The sequence below is a fragment of the Populus euphratica genome, unplaced genomic scaffold (genome assembly GCF_000495115.2).
Source record: "Populus euphratica unplaced genomic scaffold, PopEup_1.0 scaffold707.1, whole genome shotgun sequence".
In the NCBI taxonomy this organism is placed as follows: Eukaryota; Viridiplantae; Streptophyta; class Magnoliopsida; order Malpighiales; family Salicaceae; genus Populus; species Populus euphratica.
In genome coordinates, this window is record NW_011500574.1 from 2,249 (window position 1) to 10,195 (window position 7,947).

A 7,947-nucleotide genomic window follows, 5' to 3' on the forward strand; every position below is an offset into this window, starting at 1 on the left:
AGAAAATGAGAAGATAAACATTAAGATTCATTCATACCCTAAAGAACTCACCTCAATCACCATCATCCTTGATTTGGATCCAAGAAAGAGATTAGCCAACCATGATTATATATAAGAACACTTAAATAAACATGAAATAACTTGAATCAAACTGAAATAATAAGTTTTACAAACTAAAGAACCAAAATCTATAAAGAAGAACACAACACAATTTCAGAAAAAATTCGGACACAAATCTGACTCTAACTTTGGACAGCAATTTGACCCTCTTAAAAGCCTCTTCTCGAGATGTCTATTAGGGACATATTTATAGGAAATTATGTCACCTTTCCAGATCATTAAAGAACAACCACTTTGGTGCATGTTTTTCTTCCTCATTTATGAGCTATCTCTTTCTTCTTTTTGACCCAAAATAATGTAAAAATTTCCCCTCCAGCTTTCCATCCATGTGCTTGCCTTCTTGGATCAATGGATTACCCAAAATAAATCAATTGTTGTTGTGTGGACATGTAAGATCATGGATTGTGTTTGGGCTGATTTGAAGGTTGATTTGGGGCTGAATTTAAGTATCAAATAAGTATACAAATATACCTATTATTTGGGCTAAGATTGACATTGAAACCTTGAGTGTTTAATGGTTGAAGTTTGCACACAACATAAGGCAAGTTTGGGCTTAAAATAGATCATATGATATTCTTTTCTAGAATTGGAATAGAATTGATTTTTGGGATAAATTTGGAGCACTTATTTGAACCAAAATTTGCTTCAATCTTCAACTAAATGTCTCTTCAATTCTTTGTTTTGAATTCCGACATTGAATTTCCTGAATTAATTCATTTAAGCTCCAAAAACCTATCGAAACATTAAAACAAACTTCATTACTAAAAAGCACATCAATTATTATAAAAAAAACCAAATAAAAACAATAAATATATATGTAAAATAAGAGACTTGATGACACTTTTAATGCACAATCACATGTCTTAGGAATGATCTAACATCTTTAATAGATTTTGGTGTTAGCAAGTTTGCAATTAACTCAATTTTAGATTTGTCAATCTCAATTCCTTTTGATGAAACAATGTGACCAAGTACAATGCCGTTTGTTACCATAAAATGACATTTTTCCCAATTCAGCACAAGATTCTTCTCTTCACACCTGCTTAAAACCTTTCCTAAATTAGTCAAACAATCATCAAATGAATCGCCAAAAACAGAAAAATCATCCATGAAAATCTCAAGAAAATGTTCAACCATATCGCTAAATATACTAAGCATGCATCTTTGAAATGTGGCTGGTGCATTACATAATCCAAAAGGCATCCTTCGATATGCAAAAGTACCAAATGGACATGTGAAAGTAGTCTTTTCTTGATCTTCCAATGCAATTTCAATTTGGTTGTAACCCGAATAGCCATCTAGGAAACAATAAAATTCATGACCTGCAACTCTTTCTAGGATTTGATCCATGAAAGGTAAAGGAAAATGATCTTTTCTAGTCATTGAATTAAGTTTCCTATAGTCAATGCACATGCGCCAACCAGTAACAGTTCTAGTGGGAATTAACTCATTGTTCTCATTTGTTATCACAGTGACTCCAGACTTCTTAGGTACAACTTGGGTAGGACTTACCCATTTGCTGTCAGAAATAGGATAAATGATTTCATTATCTAGAAGCTTAATGACTTCATTTTTCACTACTTCTTTCATATTAGGATTTAGCCTTCGTTGCATTTCTCTAGAGGGTTTAGCATTTTCCTCTAAATAAATTCTGTGTGTACAAATCAAAGGACTAATTCCTTTTATATCAGCTATGGTCCATCCTAATGCTTTTTTGTGCATTTTCAGAGTTTGTAATAACTTACCTTCTTGATGTGCATTAAGTTTGGAAGAGATTATTACCGGAAAAGTTTCATTTTCTCCCAAAAATGAGTATTTGAGATTGGATGGCAACGGCTTCAAATCAGGTTTTGGTGGTTGAACACTTGAAGGTATGGACTTAATTGGTCGTGGTGGCAATTCCTCAATTTGTGGCCTCCAATTACTTGTCTTTGATTCTTCCTGAAAATAAATCATTTCCAAATCATCAGATTCATCAATCTCAATTTCATTGGAAGTGGTTGGAAATTGATCATGAATTAATTTTTCAGTAAAGTCCACTTCCTGTAAATCATTATCATCTCTAGGTTGCTTGCAAATGTTGAAAATATTCATCTCCAATGTCATGTTTCCAAATGATAGCTTCATCAGTCCATTCCTACAATTAATCAATGCATTAGAAGTTGCAAGAAATGGACGTCCTAAAATAACAGGAAATGAATTACATACTTCAACAGGTTGTGTGTCCAAGACAATAAAATCCACAGGATAAATGAATTTATCGACTTGTACTAACACATCTTCAATTATTCCTCTAGGCACTTTTATAGATCTATCGGCAAGTAAAAGAGTTATAGAAGTTGGTTTTAACTCACCTAGATTGAGACTCTGAAAAACTGAATATGGAAGTAAATTCACACTAGCACCAAGATCAAGTAAGGCTCTTTCAATTTTATGCTCTCCAATAAAGCAAGAAATTGTAGGACAACCAGGGTCTTTATATTTCAAAGCATTATTGTTCTGAAGAATAGCACTTACTTGTTCGGCTAGAAAGGCTTTCTTTTTCACATTCAGTTTCCTCTTCACAGTGCATAGATCTTTCAAAAATTTAGCATAGGAAGGAACCTGTTTAATAGCATCCAGCAAAGGTATATTGATCCTTACCTGTACCCGAAAAGCCATCTAGGAAACAATAAAATTCATGACCTACAACTCTTTCTAGGATTTGATCCATGAAAGGTAAAGGAAAATGATATTTTCTAGTCATTGAATTAAGTTTCCTATAGTCAATGCACATGCGCCAACCAGTAACACTTCTAGTGGGAATTAACTCATTGTTCTCATTTGTTATCACAGTGACTCCAGACTTCTTGTGTACAACTTGGGTAGGACTTACCCATTTACTGTCAGAAATAGGATAAATGATTTCATTATCTAAAAGCTTAATGACTTCATTTTTCACTACTTCTTTGATATTAGGATTTAGCCTTCGTTGTATTTCTCTAGAGGGTTTAGCATTTTCCTCCAAATAAATTCTGTGTGTACAAATCAAAGGACTAATTCCTTTTATATCAGTTATGGTCCATCCTAATGTATTTTTATGCATTTTCAGAGTTTGTAATAACTTACCTTCTTGATGTGCATTAAGTTTGGAAGAGATTATTACCGAAAAAATTTCATTTTCTCTCAAAAATGAGTATTTGAGATTGGATGGCAACGACTTGAAATCGGGTTTGGGTGGTTGAACACTTGAAGGTATGGACTTAATTGATCATGGTGGCAATTCCTCAATTTGTGGTCTCTAATTACTTGCCTTTGATTCTTTCTGAAAATAAACCATTTGCAAATCATCATATTCATCAATCTCAATTTCACTGGAAGTGGTTTGAAATTGATCATAAATTAATTTTTCAGTAAAGTCCACTTCCTGTAAATCATTATCCTCTCCAGGTTGCTTATAAATGTTAAAAATATTCATCTCCAATGTCATGTTTTCAAATGATAGCTTCATCAGTCCATTCCTACAATTAATCAATGCATTAGAAGTTGCAAGAAACGGACGTCCTAAAATAACAAGAAATGAATTACATACTTCAACAGGTTGTGTCCAAGACAATAAAATCCACAGGATAAATGAATTTATCGATTGGTACTATCACATCTTCAATTATTCCTCTAGGCACTTTTATAGATCTATCAGCAAGTAAAAGAGTTATAGAAGTTGGTTTTAACTCACCTAAATTGAGACTCTGAAAAACTGATTATGGAAGTAAATTCACACTAGCACCAAGATCAAGTAAGGCTCTTTTAATTTTATGTTCTCCAATAAAGCAAGAAATTGTAGGACAGTCAGGGTCTTTATATTTCAAAGCATTATTGTTCTGAAGAATAGCACTTACTTGTTCAGGTAGAAAGACTTTCTTTTTCACATTCAGTTTCCTCTTCATAGTGCATAGATCTTTCAAAAATTTAGCATAGGAAGGAATCTGTTTAATAGCATCCAGCAAAGGTATATTGATTCTTACCTCTTTGAAAGTTTCAAAAATTTCAGAGTTGTGATTGCTTTCCTTTGTTTGGTCATGGCTTGGGGAAATGGAAGTACTGACAGGGAATCAGTCGTTTCTTTGCAATTTTTAGATTCAACCCCTTCCTTACCCTCAGCGATTGACTCATCATCTTTCTCATAAGGTTCAAGAGAGGGTTTTTCAATAACCTTACCACTGCGCAGAGTAGTGACTGATTTGACTTGATCCATGTGTTGGCTTCCGGAACTACTTGCATTTGCATTATATTGCCCCTTGGGATTTTGTTGTGGTTGAGATGGAAACCTACCTTTCTCTTGAAAACTGAGAGCAGATGTCAATTTTGCAAGAGTATCTTTAAAATCTGTCATATTTTGAGCAAGTTGAGTATTGATTGTCTCTTGCTTTTCAATGAATGCATGCAATGTTTCCTCAAGATTTCTTCTAGGAGGTGCATATCCATGAAAATTTTGAAAATTGTGGTGTGCTTGAAACGGTGGTTGTGAAGTTTGTACATTGTTATTATCACTCTTCCAACTAAAATTTGGGTGATTTCTCCAACCAGAGTTGTATGTTTGGGAATATGGGTTGTGGTTGGCCCTTTGGAAACTGTTTAAAGCATGGGCTTGTTCATGGAAACATTCCTTAAAAGAAGGCAAGGTTGGAAAATTATTGGTTGAGTGTTCATTTCTTTCATACATTTGACACACAATGTTTTCAACAGATTTTAATTGACCACTCTTTTTCAATTCTAGTGCCTCGACTTTTCTAGCTAAAGATGCAAACTTGGCTTGAAGGTCATGATCTTCCCTAAGGTTGTACATACCTCCACTAGATGTATGAGGTTGAGTTTTACTCGGTGCCTCATATGTACCCGCGGTGTCCCAATTTTGAGCATTTTCAAATAACAAGTCTAAGTACTTCATTGCTTCATCAGGGTCTTTATCTTCAAAAGTTCCATTGCACATCAATTCAACTATTTGCCTATCTCTGGGTGTTAACCCTTCATAAAAATGTGAAACCAATCTCTATGTTTCAAAACCATGATGAGGCCAAGTATTAAGCAAGTCTCGATACCTATCCCAACATTGGTAAAATGTTTCTCCTGGTTTTTGAGTGAAAATGGTGATTTGTCTTTTGAAAGAGTTTGTTCTATGAGATGGAAAAAACTTCTTTGAAAACTGTTGTTGCATTTCATCCCAAGCACGAATGGATCCTGGTCTCAAATTTTGTAGCCATGTTTTAGCTTTATCTTTTAGTAAAAAAGGAAAAAGCTTTAATCTGATGGTGTTCATGCTACAATTTAAATTATTATATGTGTTGCAGACCTCCTCAAATTCCCTTAAATGCAAGTATGGATTTTCCAATTCTAAGCCATGAAAAGAAGGTAAAAGTTGAATAACGTCTGGTTTAAAATTAAAATGAGATGCAATAGGAGGAAAAACTATGCATGATGGTGCACTTGTTCTTGTGGGATTCATGTGGTCTCTAAGTGTTCTAGCACAGTTATTCTCATTTTAGAGAGTGCACTTGTTCTCTAAGTGTTCTAGCACGGTTATTCTCATTTTTCTCATTATCTTCTTTGGCCATATTTTCTGAAAATGATGAGGATACCCTACAAAGTCTACCACTTGATGTACGTGACCACACTCTCATGCACGTGTAGGAATAAAATAAAAAAGAAGAAGAAAGCAAAAGAAGGAGGAAGAAAACAAAATAAAAAGAAACAAAAGAAAAGAAACAAAGTTATATACAAGAAAAGTGAAAAGAGAAAATAAAATAAATACTATAATTTATACAAGAACTTACCTCCCCGGCAACGGCGCCAAAAACTTGACACGACTAAAAGATTGATGTCTTCTCCCAAGTGCAGGAGTGTCGAAGTAATAAATAACCCGGCAAGACCGGGGTCGAACCACAGGGAGGTTAATTGTACAAATTATAAACAACAATTATAAACAATAATTATAAACAACAACAATAATAATAGAAGCAATAATAATACTAATAATAATAGTAGTAGTAGTACTAATAATAATAATAATAATAATAATAATAATAATAAAGAAAGAGAAGAAGAAGAAGATGATGATGATGAGAACTTGGAGATCAAATATTAATGTAAGGATTAAGCAATAATAATAACAAATGTCAAGGTTAGAGGTTCCACTAATGGTATATCAAACAAGTATAGTATAAACTCTTATTATTGAATTGGAAACCACACACAAAGGAGGTTCCAATCAGATTATATATTGTTAACATGATTACATTAGTCATCTTATTCAATTAATGCTAATACTTGTAAATCTCGTCAAGCATTCATGATTATAACTTATGTTAACAACAAATCAAGTTCCTTTCATAGCTCAGGTGTCGGTTATACCATACATTATGGGCTATGAAAGTGCCAAGCATTTGTTGTACCAAGTGTTATACAACATAAATCAAGATTAATCATTTAACAAGCAAAGTATTAAAGAGTAAACAAGATAACAAATATAAAACATGTTAGTATCAAACATTAAAGTCCATATTAAGTTTACATTATACTTATTCTCACACCATTAGTGTAACCTTTTCACCTTGACATAATTAACTTAGCTAGACATAATGAAAGAAAGCAAAATAGATAAACAAAATAAGAACATAAAAGTTAACTAAGTAAAGGAAAGGAAATGAAAGGCATAAACTTAATATTAATGAAAACAAAGCATAAAAAATACAAAGAGAGAAAGGAAGAGCATGATCTTGATCTGAACACCAAGATGCCTAAATGCATGGCAAATGCCTCCTTTTATAGGCCAAAATTGGGAACTATTGATTTGATGACTAATTGATAAGTGGGTGACCAACTTTTGACTTGGTGACAATCCTTATCTTCTCTTGTCTGCCCAAAACGTCATTGATAACGTCAAAACTGGAGCCAGTTGCAAACATGAAAGTTGTAGGCAATTGTCTCAGCTTTCTTGTGTAAAAAATTCAGCTCATTTGGACTTCTAGAACTCCAGATATGAGCCAAACACTAAACAGTGCTCGGGCTGGAAGACAGATTCGGATATGGTCTTTTTAGATCTTGGGCTCCATATGAAAGTTGTAGGCCTATGTCTTACCTTTCCATCCATATAAAAGTAGACCTAAATTTAAGACCTATAGCTCCAGATATGACCCAATTACTGAATAGTATTCCAGTTTGGATTGCACCAACATCTCTTTTCGAAGTTTGGCCATCTCTTTTTCCTTTCAATTTCAGTTCTTAAATTCATCAATCAATCCTTTCATTTATGTGATAGGCCTGCATTTAAAATGACCATTTACCATCTTAAATTCATCAATCAATCCTTTTATTTATGTGATAGGCCTGCATTTAAAATGACCATTTACCATAAATTAAAGGTATTTTATATTATTAGATATATTATTATAAAACATGCTTTAGTTAAGTAGTTATTGATACTTCAAGTACAAAATGATGATATAAAACCTTGATAAAAATACACTTTTAAGTACTAATTATTAATCCAATAAATTGTTATCTTAATATTAAAAAAATCATCTTGAGAAAAAATTTAGTCAAAGTATATTTTTACAGGTTGCCTGAGTTGCTTTTGAACTCACAATGTCAATCGGATTACATCAAGTTAACACCTACATGGTTAAAAAAAATTTCTACTACTACTAATCATTAGGGTCAATTTTTCTTCCCAAAAACAAACCTCATGTGGCATTCTAGTCCCGCTAGACTCAGCCTTTCCCTCACCTATTCACTTGTGTTTTGCCTACGACTAGTTTCTTCCATAAACTCAAGAGATCCCCACACTCTTTC

The 7,947-nt window shown here is 33.2% G+C and overlaps 1 long non-coding RNA gene across 1 annotated transcript in view; it reads left to right on the forward strand.

The window, feature by feature from the left end:
- Positions 1-1,560: 1,560 nt before the first annotated feature.
- Positions 1,561-7,947, forward strand: part of LOC105115459 (uncharacterized) — a 12,230-nt gene continuing 5,843 nt past the window's right edge. Inside the window, exons 1-2 of the long non-coding RNA XR_840347.1 lie at positions 1,561-1,572; positions 4,570-4,574. This is a non-coding gene — a long non-coding RNA (uncharacterized LOC105115459). The remainder of the gene's footprint in view (positions 1,573-4,569; positions 4,575-7,947) is intronic.